Here is a 20,345-nt window from a genome sequence, read left to right as displayed (position 1 = left end):
TCACACAGGCTGGTGTGCTTCTTCCATGTGGGCTTTGTTGCTTCTGAGCTACATAGCCGCTTGTTTACCTTCAAACCTTTAAGAACCCAGATGCTATACCTTTTGATAGCTGGGCACCATCAGCTTTCTTTGCCACATTGCTTATGCACCCATTTGTCTTCAGTGATTGTATCATGGAGGTGAACACACAATGACATGATTTTTTGTTCTTTGATGCCTGATACCTGATCCCTTCGGCACCTCATGATCACACAGGCTAGTTTGTCTCTTCCATGTGGGCTTTGTTGCTTCTGAGCTAGATGGCCGCTTGTTTACCTTCAAACCTTCAAGTCCCCAGATGCTGTATCTTTTGATAGCCGGGCACCATCAGCTTTCACATGTGATGAATAATACTAATGGTCTTTCGTATGTTGAACCATCCCTGCATCCCTGGTATGAATCCCACTTGGTCATGGTGAATTATTTGTTTTATATGCTTTTGTATTCTGTTGGCTAGTATTTTGTTAAGGATTTTTGCATCATGAGGGATATTGGTCTGTAGTTCTCAATTCTTGTGGGAGCCTTGCCCATTTTTTGTTTCAGTTATACTATAGCTTCATAGAAGGAGTTTGGGAGTTTGCCATCTTTTTTATATATTCTGAAAGAGTTTGTGTAGGATTGGTGTTAAATTTTCCCTAAATGCCTGGTAGAATTCTCCAGTGAAGCCATCTGGTCCAGGGGATTTTTTTGTTGGTAATCCCTTGAAACCCTGTCTATTTCTTCTATTGCTATGGGTGTGTTGAGATTCTTGACATCCATCGAGGATAGTCTAGGGAGGGATTGTTTTTCCAAGAATTTGTCCATGTCTTCCAAATTGCTGAATTCATTGGAGTACAGTCCTTCGTAGTACTGTGTAATTATCCTTTTAATTTATTTGGGGTCTGTTGTAATGTCCTCTCTTTCAGCCCTTATTCTTGCTATTGAAATTTGTTCCCTCCTTTTTTGGTTAGATTTGATAGTGGTCTGTCGCTTCTGTTTATCCTTTCAAAAAATTAACTTTTAGCAGCATTAATTTTTCCCATAGTTTTCTTATTTTCCCACTCCTGAATCTCAGCCCTGATTTTTATCATTTCTTTTTTTTTTTTTTTTTGCTATTAGTAGGATTGTCCTGCTGACTCTGCCTGACTCTGCTCTAGTTGTTGTAAATTCTGTGCTAGCATATCAATCATGAGTCTCTCTTCCTTTCTCAGGTGTGCATGTATTGCTATGAAACTTCCTCTAATAAATGACTTTGCTGTGTCTTATAAGTTTTGGTACATCATGTGCTCATTCTCGTTGGTTTCTAGAAATTTCCTAATTTCATCTATGATCTGTGCCAGTATACACTTGTTTTGCAATAGAGAGTTATTCATCCTCCAATTGTTTGCTCTTGTTTTATTTGTCTTCCTTTTGTTGATTTCCAGCCTTATGGCACAGTGGTCAGAGAGAGGTCTGTATGATATTAATATGCTTAAATTTATGTAGATTTGCCTTATGCTCCAGCATGTGGTCTATCTTCAAATATGTGCCATGTGGGCTTGAGAAGAATGTGAATTTTTTTCTATTTGGATGAAAAGCTCTGTAAAAATCTATCAGGTCAAATTGTCTAATTGTAGTATTTAGATCTCCGTCCTCCTTGTTGAGTTTCTTTCCCTGTGATCTATCTTTCTCAGAGAGTGGCGTATTGAAGTCACCCACTATAATTGTTGAGGCTGTGATTTCTTATTTCATCTTTTGGAGTGTTTGGTTGATGTATTCAGCGGGTCTCTCATTGGAGGAATATATGTCTACAATGCTAAGTGGTTCTTTGTATACCATTCCCTTGAGCATTATCTAGTGTCCCTCTTTATCTCTTTTTATGGTTTGCACTTTAAGGTCAATTCTATCCAAGATTAGGATTGCAATCCCTGCGTTTTTTGAATTGCTGTTTGCTTGGTATGTTTTTCTCCAGCCTTTGATTCTCAGCCTATTTTTGTCTGTAGCCTTGAGATGTGTCTCCTCTAGGCAGCAGAATAATGGGTTGTGTTTTCTAAGCCAGTGTGCTAGTCTCAGTCTTTTAATGCCTGATTTCAGCCCATTGATATTAAGGGTTATTATCTCCATCTGCAGACTCTGTGATGACATCTTATACCTTTTGTGTTGGGTGTTTTCCTACTTTTCTTACTCAGTGTGTTGTTCGTGTGTGTGTGTGTGTGTGTGTATCATTCTTGACTTCTTTCCATCCTTAAGCCAATGCTATCTTGAGGTCTGTTTGTTGCCCTCTGGGTGGGGTTGTTCAATATGGTGGTCTCTTCTTTATGCTTGGTGAGTGTTGTTCTTCTGCCCATACTGGGTTGGCAAGGATGTTCTATAGGGCTGGGTTTTTTCTAACGTATTCTTTGAGTTTTTCCTTCTCTGGAAAGACTCTTACTTCTCCATCAATCTTGATCGATAATTTGGCTGGGTAGAGTATTCTTGGGTTTGCATTGTTTTCCTTCAATTTTTGGAATATGTTACTCCACGCTCTCCTCTTCTTCATAGTTTCTGATGATAGGTCTGAGCATATTCTTATTTGGGAACATTTATATTTGATTGCTTATTTTTCCCTAGTCGCTCTCATGATTTTCTCCTTTTCCTCAAAGTTGGGTAGTTTAACTATTATGTGCCTTGGTGACTTCTTCATGGGAGTGAGTCTAGCTGGTGATCCTTCAGCCTCCTGAATGGTTGCCTGGTTTTCATTCATTAAGGTGGAAAAGTTTTCCTCTAAGAATTCTCTCACTATTGTTGCAGATTACTTCTTCGTTGTGTCTTCTTCTGGTAAGCCAATAATTCTAATGTTGTTCCACCTCATAACATCAGACATAGCTCTTAGGTGTTCTTCAGCTTCTCTGATGACCTTATTAGATATTTGTTTGCATTTGTTAAAGTCTACTTGTCTGTCCTCCAAGTCACTGATGCGGTTCCCTGCTTCCTCCAATCGATTCTAGAGGTCCATGTTTCTGCTACTGGTTTCTGTAATCTCCTCCCTAAGCTCCTGTATTTCCCTTTGGTGTATGGCCTTTATCTCCACTATCATTTCATCCTTTTTGTGTATTGTTTCGCTCTTATCCTGTATGACTCTAAGCAGCATTCTGAAATTTTCTTTCTGTGGCAGCTCAATGTCTGTTTCTTCTATGCATGTCGTTATGTTTGGGACATCTTCTGCCATTGTCTTTTGTTTCTCCTGTTTTTTCATTGAGGTCATTGGGGCTGATGGCTGTTGGCATTGTGTTGTTTTAGAGGAGCCAGGTGCCATTTTCCAGGGTGTCAAAGAGCACTGGCTTTTTCTGGGAGACTTGTAGGAATGCTTCTTTGAACTGCCTACAGCTAATTTCACTATGGAATTAACCTACCACTTTATCCTCCTGTGGCTTCCCTATCAGGGGAGTGCCCCAGAAGGCTGGTGGGTTACCTGATTTGGTGTTGTGGAGGTTGGGCAGAGGTTTCTGCAGCAGCTTGGAATGTTGACGAGTGTTGACCGAGCTGCCTTAGGCCCCCAGGCACACAGGCAGGAATTCCCCGGTAAGAAGTTGGGCAGTTTCCTCTGGTGGGCTAGCTGTACAAGGTGGAGCTCACCTAGCTGGGTGTGGCACAGGAGTAAATGCCCTAGGCTAAGGGGTGTGGTCTGGAGGTCAGCAGTGGAGTGTGAGAGAACAGGAAAGAGACAAAGAGGAGAAAAAATTAAAAAGTAAGCCCGCTGAGACTGTGCGGGGCGATATAGAGAAGAGAGGGAAACAAAAGAAACAATGTAGCTGAGTCCCGATCCCTGCCCACAGAGCTCAATGGTTTAGTCCCCACCCTAGGAGGCAGTGGCGGCAAGCTGTGGCTGTGTTGAGAAAAATCCCCTGCGCAAATCCCCTGCGCAAGCCTCCAAGACTGTGGGGAGATAGAGAGAAGAGATGGAAACAAAAGTAACAATGCAGCTGAACCTCGATACCTGCCCATGGAGCTGAAAGGGTCCAGTCCCTGCCCCAAGGCAGGCAGCGGCAAAGTGTGGCTGTGTTGAGACCAAGCCCCACTACAGGCTCCAAATGGTCCCGGCTCTGGCAGACACAGTGAGTGGTGGGGCCAACAAGGTCAAGCCCCAGGCAGCCTCCACTGTGGTAAGCCAAAAGCCTCCAGCTCCTCAAAACCCCGTGGGTCTTTGCCTACTTATCTTTATGATGCTCCTCCTGCATTCCAGCAGTGTTGGATTTCCCTCTAAGCAACTCTGCTGGGCTGAATTCTGCAGTCCCTCTGGTATGTGTCACTCCATCGCCATCTCCCCGGAAGTCTCCTCCAGTTTTTAATGCTTCCTTCCCCCCACCCCCACTATCATGACCCCAATTCTACCTTACAACTCTGACTAGACCAGAGCATGTACACGGGTACAGATAAGAGCTGGAAACACAGGGAATCCAGAACATATAAACCCATCAGAACCATATTGATAGTCACCATACCAGGAGGGGAATGGGAAGGTGGGGGGATATAAGGGGAACTGATCAAAATGATCTACATATAACCCCCTCCCTGGGGGATGGACAACAGAAAAGTGGGTGACGTTTAGCATTCGGTTAGTGTAAGACATGAAAAAAATAATAATTTATAAATTTTCAAGGATTCATGAGGGAGGAAGGGAGGGTGAGGGAAGGAGGGTGAAACATGAGAAGCTGATACCAAGGGCTCAAGTAGAAAAAAATGTTTTGAAAATGGTGATGGCAACAAATGTACAAATGTGCTTGACACAATAGATGGATGTATGCATTGTGATAAGAGTTGTACAAGCCCCCAATAAAATGATTTAAAAATAAAATAAAGTAAAAAGATAGTTGGGGGATAGGAAGCTTTGTGATTACTAGTGTCCATGGGAATGGGTATCAGTCATCAGAAGACCCAAAACAAACTATCATATTCATGTGAACAGAGACAGGGCGGAGGGAAAACCCAAAGCCCATCTGTAGACAATTGGACATCCCCTCACAGAAGGGTCACAAGGAAGAAACGAGTCAGTCAAGGTGCAGTGTAGCACCAGCAAAATACACAACATCCCTCAAGTTCACAATTTCTACCACAATCTCTCAACTGGCAAAATGGCTAAGTTCCACAAACCCCCAGCAGAGTACCATGGGATTCTCTTGAACCCATCAGTCCTTGAAAGAGACATGAGGAGTAATGTGCTTAGGGTTGAAGATAAAGCAAACTGGGCATCCTCTTCCAAAATTCCCTCACTTCCTCAGATGAACTGGTAATGGCTCAAGCGCCCAAGGGGGTGTCAAACAGATGAGCCATTCTTGTCTCTTCTCAAGCTGAAGTGATCTTTACCTTGTAATGTATTGTCTTCTTTTAACACCATAACCTTCTTGGACTAGCAAGCCACTCAAAGGTAGTCTTTCTGGTCGTGGTATAAGTGGCATGTCTCCTCCTCTTCCTACAAGCCTATCCCACCATGGCCCGCGGTGGTCACCTACTGCCCACTTCTGTTGACTGCTCCAGGTCCATTGACAACTCCATTGCCACCCCCCTAAACTGGTGCTATAAGTTTGGGGGCTGCACAATGACCCCAGAAAGAGGAAGGAGAAGTAGGACTTTCAAAAATAGACTTACCTGGCAAAACAAATTGCTACAAACAGCCCAATAACCAACGTCTAACTACCCTTCAGACAGCCTGTGGAAGACTCAGTGTCGGACTGGGAACTCATCCCTGTGGACTGTTCTGCACTCTTCTTTGCTTGCTGGCTTGTGAGCTTCCCAGGTGGCACTGAGTGGGTTCCAGCGTGTGAAGATCCCGCATGTGTCAGAGCAGACCCGGGCTCCCCGGGGTTTTTGGTGGCTGGCTGTTCTCATAAGCAAATTGCCAGGCTTTTCATCTGAGGGGCCTCTGGGTGGACTCAAGGCTCTCGCCTTTTCTCAGGGAGCCATAAGCAGGTCCACTGCTCACAACACAGGAGTTGGCTAGACGGACCTCTTCATAAGCAATGGCAAGTGCATCCAGGGCAGGTCTGGGCTTGTGAGCCCCCCGTCATGAAACTGTATTTTCATGTAATGTGCCAACAAAAACAAAAATGTAACTGCTTCTGCCAGGAATGGGGTGAGTGAACAAAGAAAAGCAAGCCACACAATGTCAACCTTTCTCCACAGGTTTGTGGGAAGTGCCTAATTCACCACCTTTCAGAAGCATTTCAGCACAGACAAAGTGATACCGGGGCAAATTGGAAGGGACCTAACCCTCTCCTTACTGAATTACTTTTTTGTTTGTAAACTGTGTAACTATAAGGTTTTTTTCATGAATGGAATGCACACTCAATAATTGAGCTCTTTAACTTTTGTTAAATATAATGGATTTTGCTAAATATGATATGGGACAAAGGTGTCCCAGTGAACTCTAGTGTTAGGCTAGGTGTAATGAGGCATGTGGAGGGAGCGGGAGGGGGGAATCACTTGAATATGACCTAACCGCAAGCATTTCACCCTCCCAATAGCACACTCCCCCAAACCAAGCCCACTGTCATACATCTATTCGGACATGCAATGACTGCATATAGGTTTCTGAAGCTATAAATCTTTGTAGGAACAGAAAGCCTCCACTTTCTCCTGAGGAGCAGTTCGTGGGTTTGAACTGCTCACCTTGCAGTCAGCGGTCTAACGCTTCCTCAACAGTGCCACCAGGACTAAATCACCTCCCTTCACTGCCATCAAGGCAATGCCGACTCAGAGCAAGCCACTGTGGGTTTCTGAGACTGTAACTGTTTACAGAAGTAGGAAGCCCAGAGGCTTCGAACTGCTAACCGTGTGGCTCACAGTCCAATGTGCACCATCAGGGCTCCTTGGTTTCTTCTAGTAAACATTGAAATATAAGTGGGTTTCAAAATGTTAACGGAAGTGTTCCATTATCATTCTGTTCCTCTTTTTCCCACGAACTTTTTGAATCCCTGCAAACACTTACAAGACTTAGCTTGCTGTAAACTCAAAAATCAAAAGCTCACTCCATCAAATCCATTCCGACTCACGACGATCCTATACAACAGGGTAGAACTACCTCTTTGCGTTTCTGAGACCATAGCTCTTTCCAGGTGGAGAAAGCCCCATCTTTCTCCTGTGGCATTGGCTGGTGGTTCCCCACTGCTTACCTTGCAGTTAGCAGCCCAAGGCATAACCCCCAGACCACTGGTGCTCCTCCATCTCATGGTCAGGGAGCCCCAAAAGAGAAGGTTTTACATGATCTCTCCTCCAGAGTGCACCACCTTATACAATAAGCTCTCAAAACAGCAGTATGTTGCCAGCAAACTCCCTTCTGCTTCACACAAGTATGCAAGCCCCCACCCCAACAACACATGGAGAACAAAACCCTCCTAAGAAACTCCAGAGGCAGAAAAGTTAAGTGGTACTTACACAGACCACAGATTACAAAAGAGTTCAAGTAGCTAAGTGAAATGTGTATTTGCGATAAATGTTGTACTAACTTTGAAACATTAAATATTCCTTTGTGTCTAAGCCTTCCACCTCCTGTTAGATTCCTCTTTTTCCTCCAAAACTTTCCTTGAGCCCATTTTTCCTTATTCCATTCCTTCACCCACTAGTGACAGTCCACGCTGACTTCCAGTGACTTTGTGTGTGTCTTGGTAAAAGGATGCACCATCAAGTTTTTGATTTCTCAGAGTGTGTTGTAAGGCTTTTCTTCTGTGACACCTCTGGGTGGCCTCCAACCTCTAGCACAGTGTGCTAACAGCTTGCCCTATCCAGGGACCCCTTATGTGACAGATGCTGCTGTAAGCTACTGAAGATGTCTGCCTTCTGAAAGTCTACTTTCTTAAAAGGGAAGACACAAAAGGGGTGAGAAAAGGTTCAAATAAATAAACAAGAAAAAAATCGTATTGTGAAAAGTTGTATATAAAGTAATTTTTTAGAGAGTGATCTGATTATGCTTCACAGTGAATGGAAACAATTTTATATTTAGTGTCACTGTAAGTTGAGAGCTGAAAGAGAAGAAGTCAATTCTATGGAGATGGGCATCGGGCCTTCCAGATAGAGGCCACAGTAAGTGAATGAAAGAGGAGTGTGAAAAGAACTAATGAACAATGGCCTGGAGTCGGAAGGGCAGGTCAACACGGGCTTAGGAAATGAGGGCAAAGGGCAGACCGAGGCCAGCACATCGGAAGCCAGGGAACATCTTTGCATTTTCTTTTACACCAACGGAGATTTTTGTGTAGAGGAGTAGAACAAAGGGGTGTCGTCGTCTAATTTATATATTTTCAAGATCCTTCTACCTGCTGTGTAGAGAATGGATTGTGGAGGGAATGAGTGGAAGAATTGATTGAAAGGTACCGTCACTCATCGGGTTACAAACCTCCTACTTATGGACAACTGCTACTTGACCTTTCATGGCAGTAAGTGTGTCCACATTTAAAGCCGTTGAATCAACCTCTCCAGGCAGTGCATCGCCATCGCAGTCACCTGCACAGGCTGCCCATGGAGCTTTCCTGACGCTGAAAGCTAAGTAAGAACAGCATGCCCCGGTTCTGACTTAGCTACAAAGTCCACTTCAGACCTTAGCAGTACAGTTAAGAGCAGATCTAGTCCATAACCCAGCGCTCCCATAGTGCAATTTTGCCGCAGAAGGTCATAGTAGAGATTAAGCTCTTCTGAGTAGAGGAGGAGTACAACCAGAAGGCTCCTTAGAGGCAACGATGGTGAGACTTCATCTCACAGACTTTGGACATTCTATCGGAAGAGTCCAGTCCCTGGAGAAGGACATCACAGTTGGTAAAGTGGAGGAGCAGGGAGCAACAGGAAGACCCTCAGCAGGATGGAATGACACAGTGGCTGCAACAATGGGCTCGAACAGGCCAGGAGGGTGAGGATGGCTCGGGACAGGGCTGTGCTTCCCCCTGAGGTGCAGAGGGTTGCTGTGCATCAGAACCAACTTGCTGGCACCTAACAACAACAACACCACCAACACAGCTGTAGAAGAGGGTCCCTGGGTAATGTATACAGTGAGTGCTTGGATTCAGTTCCTCCCAGAGGCCCCGCAGAAGATGGAGCAAGATACCATGTGCTGATCCCACTGGATTTGGGGGTGTAACAGCAAAGATCTTACAAAAGAGGGGACCAAGAATAGGGGAATTAGAATAAAAGGAACAATGAGTAATATGATCATTGTCATCAACCATGTAAAGGACGGATATTGTCGTTAGCTAGGTAAGCCCTGAGAAAATGGACAGGATAAACGTGGCACACATCATCAGTCCTACATAACAATATTTAAAATTATACAAGAAAGAAATTCTGCAGGACTTCTCAGTAGGCTTCACAAACAGACACAAGCTATAGTGTCTAGGGTTTCACTCTAACACTATGATTTTATAGATCCTACCCATATGCTTCATCCGTTCCAAGTTTTGTGCATTATGCTAATACATCTAGTATCTATAGCAAGCATTGGAAAATTATAGCCCATCAGTCAAAGCCAACCCACTCTATGTTTTTTTTAAAGAAAATTTTATTTGGACCCAATCATGTTAATTCACATATATTGTCTACAGCTATTGTAATAATTTCATTATTATGACAATGAAAACCCAACAATAGAGTCAAGCCATCCCCTTTCCTCAAACTCCAGAAAACCAGACGCATTGCCCTCGATGGCAACTCCTAGCAACCTTGAGGACAGGGTAGAAGGGCCCTGTGAGTTTCTCAGACTATAACTCTTCACAGAAGTAAAAAGCCCGGTCTTTATCCCATGGAGCAGCTTGCGGGTGGTTCTGAACTACTGACCTTGCAGTGAGAAGCCCAAGCCATAACCACTATGCCACCAGGGTTTTTCCCTTAGCAGGCATTTTATAGAAAATACATGTCAACCCTGGTCCAAGATGAAGAACCGAGAGTCATGAAAAGGGAATGAAGCAAAATAGATCACTGGGAACCAAATGGAAAAGTGGTGTAGCACATGTTTCTCACTGGTTAGAAGACTCTGTGTGGTAGTTACATAATCTGGTGTCAATTTGGGGATTGGGAGTGTAGGGGTAGAGTCTATCCAGGCTGTCAAGCAGGATATAGCCAATGAGGCCTCTGTGTGGACATGTCCTATCCCTAAAGATTCTGGGAATTCCTGGTCTTTTCTTCCTTGTAGGTGGGAGACACTCTCTCGGTCACTCCCTTGGAGACACTCTACTGACAAGACACATTGCACTACACTGATTGATCCTTGCTCTGGGAACTGGAGAAACCATGTGGAGACCCCTGCCAGTGCTGCGATGCTTCCAAAGTCACTGGATTCAAAAACTTTCTACCCACTTGTCTGTGATCATCCTCCATTCAGCATCATTGCACTTGTTTCATGAGTCTGAAGAGGACTTTATTGATTGGTATTGGACATGTGGGTTAATATTGGACTTATGGGCTTGAACTGGACGGGGTTGGGATGCTTTCTTAATGTACAATTACCCTTTTTATAAAACGAGTGTCTATGAATTTGTTTCTGTAGTCTACCCAGACTAATACACTCTGTAACTTTCTAGCAATACAAAAAACAGATTTTGCCGTGCTACTTTCTTGCTCTGCGGCCCCATATAGCCAGCGTCCTATTGAGCAGCGATCAGGAAGCAGTTGTAATAACTCCACATCCTCCAGAGACTGAGGATTATAAATGAAAAAGAATGAGGCCAATGGCCCAACTTTGAAGGTCTCGTTGACCTGGTGAGATAATCTAGCATGACAGATCGTTGCTGTTGTTATTAGGTGCCATTGCATTGGATCTAACCCATAGTGGTCCTAGATGCAACCAAAAGAAACGCTGCCCGGTCTGTGCCATCATCACAATTGTGGTCAGGCTTGGGGCTGCAACCATTATGCCTTTGGCTCATCCCAAATCTTTGTGTCTGAGACGTTTACATCATTGGTTTAGTAACTCCTGTCTTGTTTTATTTTGTTTTGTTTTCCCTAACAGATTATGCTCCTTGGTGGAAAAGGTAACTGCCCCACTAGTATAACTCTGACTACTGGGTTGTGATGAATTGAGTCGTGAGGTTACAAAATGTATGCTGGAATCCTAACCCTTAAACCTCTTTGGAGCTAGAGGTTTCTTTATGTTGATTACATCATATCAGATGAGAGTGGGTTCTAAAGCTAATCTCTTTTGAGTTATAAAAAGAGCATATTAAATATAGAAACACACACATGGGAAGACAGACATGATATGAGCATCCTCATTAAGCCAAGGAACCAAGGAATGCTTAGGACTACCGACAAGGAAGGAATTGTTATGGTTGGGATGTGGATTTTGATTTCCAGCATTCAAAACTGTGAGAACACAAAGTTCTGTTCTTCAAAGCCAGCCATTTACATTGCTTCTGTTACCTTCACATTAGGAAAGGAGATGCGTGTGTAGCAGGGCGGAGGAATCAAACAGGCAGAGAGCCATCAAGCTGTCTGCCAAACAAAGACCGGCCCTCATCCTTCCCCTGAACGCCCTCCTAGGATGTAATGTCTCCTATTTAATTAAGAATATCTGATCCTATGTGAATTCTGCATTTTCCAACCTTCTAACAAAAGACAGATAGTATACTGATTAATCCATTTATCTAACAAATATTTGAGTTGTCTACAAACAGTAGTTAGGGACCAGACTAGTTAAGGACTTATGCTGCTTGAGTACTAATTTCATTGGCTAAATCAGTGATGGCAATAACAATTGTCTCTAGACGTTTGTGAAGATTAATAGAGATGGTAAATGTACACACACAAATGTTTCTGGTGTAGAGAAAGCACCAAACATCATAAATATTTCCTCTTTTTTTTTTTTTTTAGCCCTCAGGGACTAGGCATGAGGTAGCCCCTGGGATAAAAACTACCAAGAAATAAGGGGAAACTGAGGAACTGTCACAGACCAGGAGAAACCGAAGAGATCATTGGAGTAGTATGCATAGAGATGCTATGAACATCTGTGCATAAACTGTCTTGTGGACATATACCTTCATTTCTTTCCTGTAAGTACCTAGAAGTTGAAAAGCTATGGTAAATGTACGTTCAGCTTTATACTAAATTACCAAATTGGTTTCCAAATTAGTTGCACCATTGTTCATTCCCACTAGCAGAGTATGAGCATTCCATTTCCTCCACATCCTCGCCAACACTTGGTCTGGTGAACCTTTTTAAGTTTAGCATTTCAAATAGGTGTGCGGGAGCCCTGGTGGCATAGCGGGTTATGTGTTGAGCTTCTAACTTCAAGGTGAGCTATTCAAATCCACCAAGGGCTTCTCTGGAGAAAGATGAGGCTTTCTACTCTGGTAAAGAGTTACAGTAGGGTCTCAGAAACCAATAGGGGCGGTTCGACTCTGTTCCATAGGTTTGCTATTCGTTGGACTTAACTCCATAGCCGGGAGTTTGGGTTTGGGGATCTCCAGTAACCCCACAATTAAGCACTTAACTATGAATCAAAGAGTCTGAAATTTGAACCCACCCAGTGGCTTCTCAGGAGAAAGAGCACAACTTAGGAGACCCTTGGGGGAAGAGCCACTCTGTCACATGGGGTGCTAGGAGATGAAATTGACTGGAGAGCAACCCCCGCCAGCAATGGGTAGATGGCGCTATGACTGTGGTTCCCCTCTCTCAGTGTACATGGATAGTTGTTACTCAATGACCAAGAAGGTCTACAATCTTTCCCGTGCACTTATTTGTCATGTCTTATAGCAGGGCTTTCAGATCATACTAAACAGTTTGAGTTTGATTCTGTTTGCAGGAGGAAACAAACCATCAATAGATTCTAGGCAGTCCAAACGCATGATCAGATTTCTGTTCTAGAAAAACTGTACCTTCATGCTGGTGGCTAGCAGGAGGGAAAATGTAGTCAGAGGTCAGCTGAGGAGCTGATGCCACTGTATATATGAAAAATGCTGAGGTAGGGGCAGAGGGAAGATCACAAAGACTATAAGGAATGAGGGAGATTCCAAAGATATTTGCAACTGGAGTCATGACTTGGTGAATCTGTGACTCAGAAACTGGTGAGGAATGAATGAGGAAGGGTTAGAATATCTCTGAGGTTCCCAGCTTAAACCAAAAAACCAAACCAGTTGTCGTTGAGTGGACTACAACTCAGCACCTGATATGTAGTCAGTTGCTTAATATGGCCCTTCTAGCCATCATCCCTTTTCTGATGTATTGTAAATGTTAGCCTCTATGTCTATGGTTATAATCCTATTTGGAGGGAGTGATCTGCTATGCTAAATGACAGGATTAAGATGGGGTATATTCTGGGTGACCACCTGAGTAGAGAGTGTGAATCAAGTCACCACTCTTTGTTTCCTTGGGGGTATAGTTTGCCGAAAGACAAAAACGACAGCCCTGTCAAAGCCATAGCTCTTTGTATAAGAGAACCATCTCAGAAGCCAAGGAAGAGAGAAAGCCAGGACCATCAAGGAAGAAGAAGCACCCGAGGAGAATGTTCGAAACCCTTCCTGGAAGTGACTTCGTCCAAGACAAGAGGCCTCAGAGCCAAGGCGCAGAGACCGGAGGACAGAGCAAAGAGGTCAAACAGAAACAGCAAAGGGTCGACACCTGTGAGACAATGTGGTAGGGCGACAGGCAGATTGTGTGGCCCATGGAGGCAGATGCTAGGGAACCATGTGCCTGAGAGACTGAGAGCAAGAGAGATAGACCAGGCTGCTGGCCGAGGAAAGATGTTGCTGTGGACCAATGACCATAGCCTTAATGTGTTCTGACCCTGGCTTGTGGAAAACCATTCCCTTCCCTGGCAAACCCCTCATCATTGTGAGTAAGGTATGTGAGTCCTGTGTGACCATGGCCATGAAGAACAGAACCCAGCAGAAAGGTAGAGAGTTGTGGGAGGAACAGTTGGTAGCAGAATCAGGTAGGGAAAGATGGAGGGTGGAGGCCTATCCAACTTCTGCCTTATGGCAACAGCCCTTTGCCTGCGGAGGAGATGGAATCTCCTTCCATGCGGAATCAGAGTAGGTCTGACATGACCCGGTGCCACTCTGTCAGCGACTCCATCTGTGTCGAAGTAGAACTGCAGTGCACAGGGTTTGGGAAGCAGTCAGTCTGATAGGAGTGGGCCCTTGCCATGACATTGGGGGCATAGGAGAATCACATGGTGAGGGCTGATACCCCCCCTCAATGTGGATGAAGTACAAACAAGGTCATCTGAAGACACCGAAACAAACTTGGTCTTGGTCTGGCTGAGACGGAGGGTTAAGAAGCCTTTTTAGAAACAGCTGAATGTAACCACTCGCTCTTCCCCACTGCTGATTCCATGAGTCACCACCGCCTTGTCACCTCCTTGGCTTGGCTGGGGGCCCTGCTCTGAAGTTAGGACGCCTTCATCCTTCTCGTTATGACCCTCGGTGGAGATGACTGGATCCCACACCAGCCAGTGAGTGTCACAAGGGGGATGACTATGTGTCACTCCTCTACTATCCATGGCTGGCAAAGTACCCTGCAACAGGCAGGTGCACAATAGAGTGGGTTGACATAAAGCAGTGGTTCTCAACCTTCCTCATGCCACTACCCTTTCCTGAAGTTCCTCATGTTGTGGTGACCCCCCCCCCCCCAAAACCATAAAATTATTTTCCTTGCTACTTCATCACTGTCGTTTTGCTACTGTTATGAATCGGGCGACCCCTGTGAAAGGGTCGTTTGACACCCCCCCAAAGGGGTCACGACCCACAGGTTGAGAACCGCTGATGTAGAGAGTAGCAAGAGAGCCATGCCCCAGGATGGCCAAACAACTCCTGTTGCAACCTGCCCAGTGTGGTCGGTGGAGGGCACATCGCTTTCCCAGGTGCCTGTCCCTGGAGACAGTCTTGGGGACATAGAATAATCTGAAAGAGACTAAGGAACCCTCCCTCCGACTCCGTAACCTCCATCCCTGCCCAGAGGTCTCCTGTGTTTGCTCCACCCCAGCAGAGAAGCCGACTCCACCATCCACTTGTAGATTCAGTCACAGTCTGTTTCCCCGGCTCTGCATGGAGGATGGAGTTGTTTCTGCCACCTGACGCCTGCCCCAGGAGGCTGGTCCCACCCCAGCATGGGACTCTGGTCTTCTTATCTCTGCACACAGTTCTTGGTCTTTTCGCAGTTCATTCAGAGGCGGGAGGAGACACTGTGGGCCTTGGCGTTCCTCTCTCAGACGGCTGCTTCCTCGGGCTGGCATTCAGTCCTGAACACCATCCTGCTCCTCAGGAGGTGATCTTTTGTTGGAGAGATCCCCAGCGTCTGCTGTTATGTTGAAGACTGACTTTTGTTCCAGACTAGTGGGCTGGAGAGACAAGACTGCACTAAGTAATACAACATGAGCAGAATGCCGGGAACATTTTCCAATCCTTCTCTCCTCCCTTCCTCTCCTCCCTTCCAGAAACCTCCCTGCTCACTCTCCCGTTCTCTCTCTCGCTCTCTCTTTCCATTTTCATTGTGTATTTCCCTAGATTCTCATCCGTCTGCTTGGCTTTGAGGATGGTCAGGGGTTGTCATCCCCAGAGAAGGGGCCACAAAGAGGCCTGTAGCAGCTCCAGTGGCCCTCCTTCCACACACCACTCCTGCTTTCTTCCAAACCCGCACCTCAGTAGGTGAGCCTGTAAGGCATCTACTCTACCCTTCCCATAGACGAACCACAGACACAGGTGCTGCCCTCAGTAGGACTTATGTAACAGACAAAGGGTCACTGGAGGCCATGAGATTTCAGTTGCAAACACACATCTCCGGTTTTCCTCTGGGATGCGGAAGTCAAAACCTTCGTGGTTAAGTAACACGGAAGATGTGGGTGCAGCTTTTAGGGTAATTATGGAGCCACAGCTTCTGCTCCTTAATTAAGCCAGTAACTAATGCTTCATTTGGGGGCCCTCCTGTCTTTCCTTTCTCTTGTTGTCAAAAAAAATGGTCTTCCAACAGCTCCCTTTGAACTGAAAATTAGTATACTTGAGTCTAGGGCCCAAGAAGACTTTATTTTGGAAAGTTTGAATCAAATCTTCTGAATTGCTCTTGAAGCAAAAGGTCACAGATATGCAGCATTTCTGACTCCGGTTTTTTGGGTTTTTTTCAAAAAAGGATTTCGTGTTTAGGACACCCCTCATTCAAAAATCACTTTAAAAAAAATGAACTTGTGGTGTTCTGAGACTCCCCTAACAAAGTGATCCTGGAAAGGCTGGCATGGAAATAGTCAAGGTACAAAAGGACACACTCTGAGTAAGCACCGGTGGATACATGACCCTAATTGGCCAGGGCTTTTGCCCTGCTTATTATTGGCTAGGGGATGCAAACAATACAAACAGGGAGCAAATGCCCCACAATGCCTATCTGGTCTCTGACGGTTTTCTGTTCTGGAAACACATGATGACTCACACAGTAATGAAGCCACATGTCTATCACTGAACTCTACGAGGCATGTCATCGTTGTCCAGGTTTGCTGTGGTTCAGAATAAATTAGTATGCCTTACTCAAAAGCTGGCTCAAGTGACATGGTTAAAGTGGCGTCTTGGTCCCTGAGCTTCCATACCCCCGTATTCTATTACATGCTAGTAATGAACCGAAGATACAGATCATGAACCAAGCATGTGCTTTAGTCATCTAGCTGTATTTATGATTTCTCATTCCCTTTGGTTGGAGGAAGGAATTAAAGAGTTTTGGCTGAAAGAGGCCACCTGGGGCTACATGGGGTCCAGAGGAAACTGTGAACCAAGCCATTAAATGACATTATCAGGTTGTTTAAATCTACCCAAAACAACAAAAATAGGACATCCCAACGATAATCCACAGTGAGAAAAATCTACTGGTCAAAAGGCAAGAGAGTAAGTTGAACTAATTCTTTTATCTAGGTACATCTGGCCATCCTAGTGACTTGAATTTGACTTGGCAGTTTGTCCTAGACACCTGGGGGGAAGAAGGGGGCAGCCCAGGGAGGGTGTTGGAAGCAAGCCTGCTCTCTCTTAGCTCGAAAGTGGCCGGAGTGCAGCTCCGAGGCTGTGGAGGAGGCTACATCTTCATCATGAGCCCCAGGTTCCTCAGATCCATAAACGAGGCAAGCCTAGCAATGAAAACTGATTATGAAGGCAGAGCATGGCTTTGAAAGCTTGTTTGATATTTGACTGATTTAATACACCGTTCGCGATCTACTAGTTGATCACAAATGTAGTGGGGGTAGATCACATGGCATTAAAAAAAATAGACATAAGCCTATCGTCAATCCCGTCACTTAATTGATATACAGCGCAGCCAATCAGATGCAATCTTAGGTGTCACATGCATGCGCAAACAGCTGCGCTAAGTGCAGAAAGACTGACAAGCTAAGTTGTCGTCAATTTTTAGATCTTGGGTGTTTTTCTTCTCTTAAAAGTAAGAAAGGGTATTAAAATGAGTGGGGGAGCTGAGACAAGTAAGAAGACAAAAACGGGATTCCATGCATGACATTCCTGAGGAGAAGTCACATGGACCTACCCTGATGCAGCCCTCCGTGCTGGAGAAGCCACGTGGAGACCCCTGCCAGCACTGAAAAAAAAAAAAAAGAAGGCAAAAGGTATCACTTTCATATGGAATGGGAGATTTTGACACTATAAACCGACATTCAGCTGAAGTCCAGAGCCCATGAGTAGTTCTGGAATTTACTCACAGAGAGAAAGCACCCACACATGAGAAAATGTGCTACCTCCTTGACTGCATTATTCGTCTCTACTTATTTATGTGAGTCAGCCTTTTCCCACATATAGATCATTAAGTCCAAGTACCGTTCCACCATGACTGGTGATCATGTGGAAGTGTGCTTGAGGCTGGCTGTCAGCAGCTACTGTCCAGATTAGGCAACCCTGGCTCATTCCATTCATGCAAGTCATGAGAGTAAACTCAGGTCATGACAAAAAATGTACATAGTTAATTGTGCTGTGTTGTGCAATATGGACTCATGCGGTTATGCAAGGTACATAAACATACATTGCACATATAAAGAATTCTCAATGCATTTACGAATAAATGTAATAAATAAATAAATATATGTTTTGCGTGTTTGTAGTTGGTAGATCATTTTGACTTGATCATTTTATAAGTAGCTCGCGTGCTGGAAACGTGTGAATGTCCCTGAACATGATTGAGGAGCAAAACAAGCAAACAAAACCAAACTCACGGCCATGGCATCGATTCCTACTCAGAGCCACCCTACAGGGCAGAGAAGAACTGCCCCGGGAGTTCCTGAGACAAACTCTTTAGAGGAATAGAGATTCTCAACGTTCTATCTTCCAGTGGCTGGGGGAGTTCAAACTGCTGACTTTGTGTAACCCACCACGAGGCCAGGGCTCCTGATTTCTGAGCCAGTCGGTTTAAATCATTGGAATTATATTGAAGAAGCTAAATCGAGTAGCATGACTCCACTGCTCCACTGCTAACAGGAAGATAAGAAAGGAGCCTCGCCAGAGGGGCCTCGCTCAGAAGAGAGGCCTGGTGATCTAGACCTAAAAACCCAGCCCTTGAGAACCCACCCTATGGAGCATGAACTGGGGTTCACTCGATGACATCCCGTCCTGGTAAGTTGCTTCTGTGCCTGTAGTGCTCTCTGTCCCTTGTACATGGACTGCATGGTCATTCTGACCCAAAGCTAGAATCAAAGAATACCTTAAGGCCAACATACTTCTTTAATTAAGGGAATCCAGGGCAGATGAGCCCTACAGGACCAGTGGTGTGAGTGGCGAAACAGGGAGGGTAAAGGGAGAATGGGTAGGAAAGAGGGAACCGATTACAAGGAACTGTGTGTGACCTCTTCCCTGGGGGACAGACAACCGAAAAGTGGGTGAAGGGAGACGTCGGACAGGGCAAGATATGACAAAATACCAATTTATAAACTATCAAGGGCTCATGAGGGAGGGGGGAGCGGGGAGGGAGGGGAAAAATGAGGACCTAATGCCGGGGGTTTAAGTGGAGAGAAAATGTTTTGAGAATGATGTCGAAATGCGCTTTACACAATTGATGTGTGTATGGATTGCGATAACAGTTGTATGAGCCCCTAATAAAATGTTTTAAATAAATAAATAAATAAAGGTCTGCTCAAGTCCTCTAGATCACAACTCTTAACATCTTCCTGTAACCCTACCCAAGGTATTGTCTATACCAGGGGTTCTCAAAGTGGGCAATCCACCTCCTGGGATCTTCTTGGTGGGAGGGGACTGCTGCAAAAGCAGATGCCTGCATGGTACCCGGGATTATGGGCTGTAATACAGTTTTTATTGCCAGGGGGTGCTGAGTAATTATTTTTCTGAAAAGGGAACAGTAGACCCAATGAGTTTGGGGGCCTATGGATACCATTCACGTGGCAGCGCACTAATGTTGCCTCGTACTGTTACTGGTCATTAATCTCTATGTCCAAGTCCCTAAACGAAATCCTCATTAGACTTCAGATAAGCATCATTGTGAAAAGGACTTGCCTTGGAAGACAATTTTAAACTCATAGGAGCAAATTAACTCTTTTATAGCTCGTAATATCTTGACTGATGCTTAAAGTATGTATGGCTGTGTATTAACGGTGTATTAACCCATTATTTCATAGCTTATAGGGACCCTTGGACTGATGATTCGGCTTATGACAATGTGAAAATAAACCAGTGATGTCTCGCTCGCTCCTCCAGGGAGCGCCCCTACCCAACAAGAAGCAACCCAGCAGTCCTCACCTTCTGCGAGGGAAGTGGAGGTTGGCACCTGTTTTCCAGACCTGTCTCCCCACCTCAGGCCAACCAAGGGGCACCACCTAACCAGGGTATCTCTAGAGTCATCGCCTCCATCCTAAATGTCCTGGTCAGTCACAGGAACCCCTAATTGATCCCAGTTATGTGTCAGTCGAAGCAGACAAAAGTCACCCAGTGCTCCAAGTCAAAGCAGGACATGGGGGACACACTCCCCTCAATTGCCCAAAGCTCGTTGCAGTCTGTGTAGTCTTCTCCCTCCCAAGCCCAGAACACCCAAGCTACTGCTGTGGTGTTGGTTCTGACTCATAACGACCCTATAAGAGAGGGTTGAACTGCTCCATACAGTCTCCAAAGTTGCAAATTTTTATTCCTGTGTGTACAACAGAGGGTCATTTTCCCCCTGGTGCATTTGAACTGCCTATCTTTCAGTTAGTAGCTCAGTATTTAACCCACTATACCACCAGAGCTCCTAGCCTTCTAGCAGGACCCTAAATGCTACACACATGAATAATCATTTCATACCCCATTTCACCAAAAGTAAGACAGAGTCTTATATTAATTTTTGCTCCAAAAGATACGCTAGGTCTTATTTTCAGGGGATGTCTTATTTTTCCATGAAGAAGAATATGGTACACATTTATTGTTTATTGTTTTATTAAA

Source organism: Echinops telfairi, unplaced genomic scaffold, assembly GCF_000313985.2.
Source record: "Echinops telfairi isolate 266 unplaced genomic scaffold, ASM31398v2 ScPeMD7_7400;HRSCAF=8409, whole genome shotgun sequence".
NCBI lineage: Eukaryota > Metazoa > Chordata > Mammalia > Afrosoricida > Tenrecidae > Echinops > Echinops telfairi.
This window is presented reverse-complemented; position numbering follows the sequence as displayed.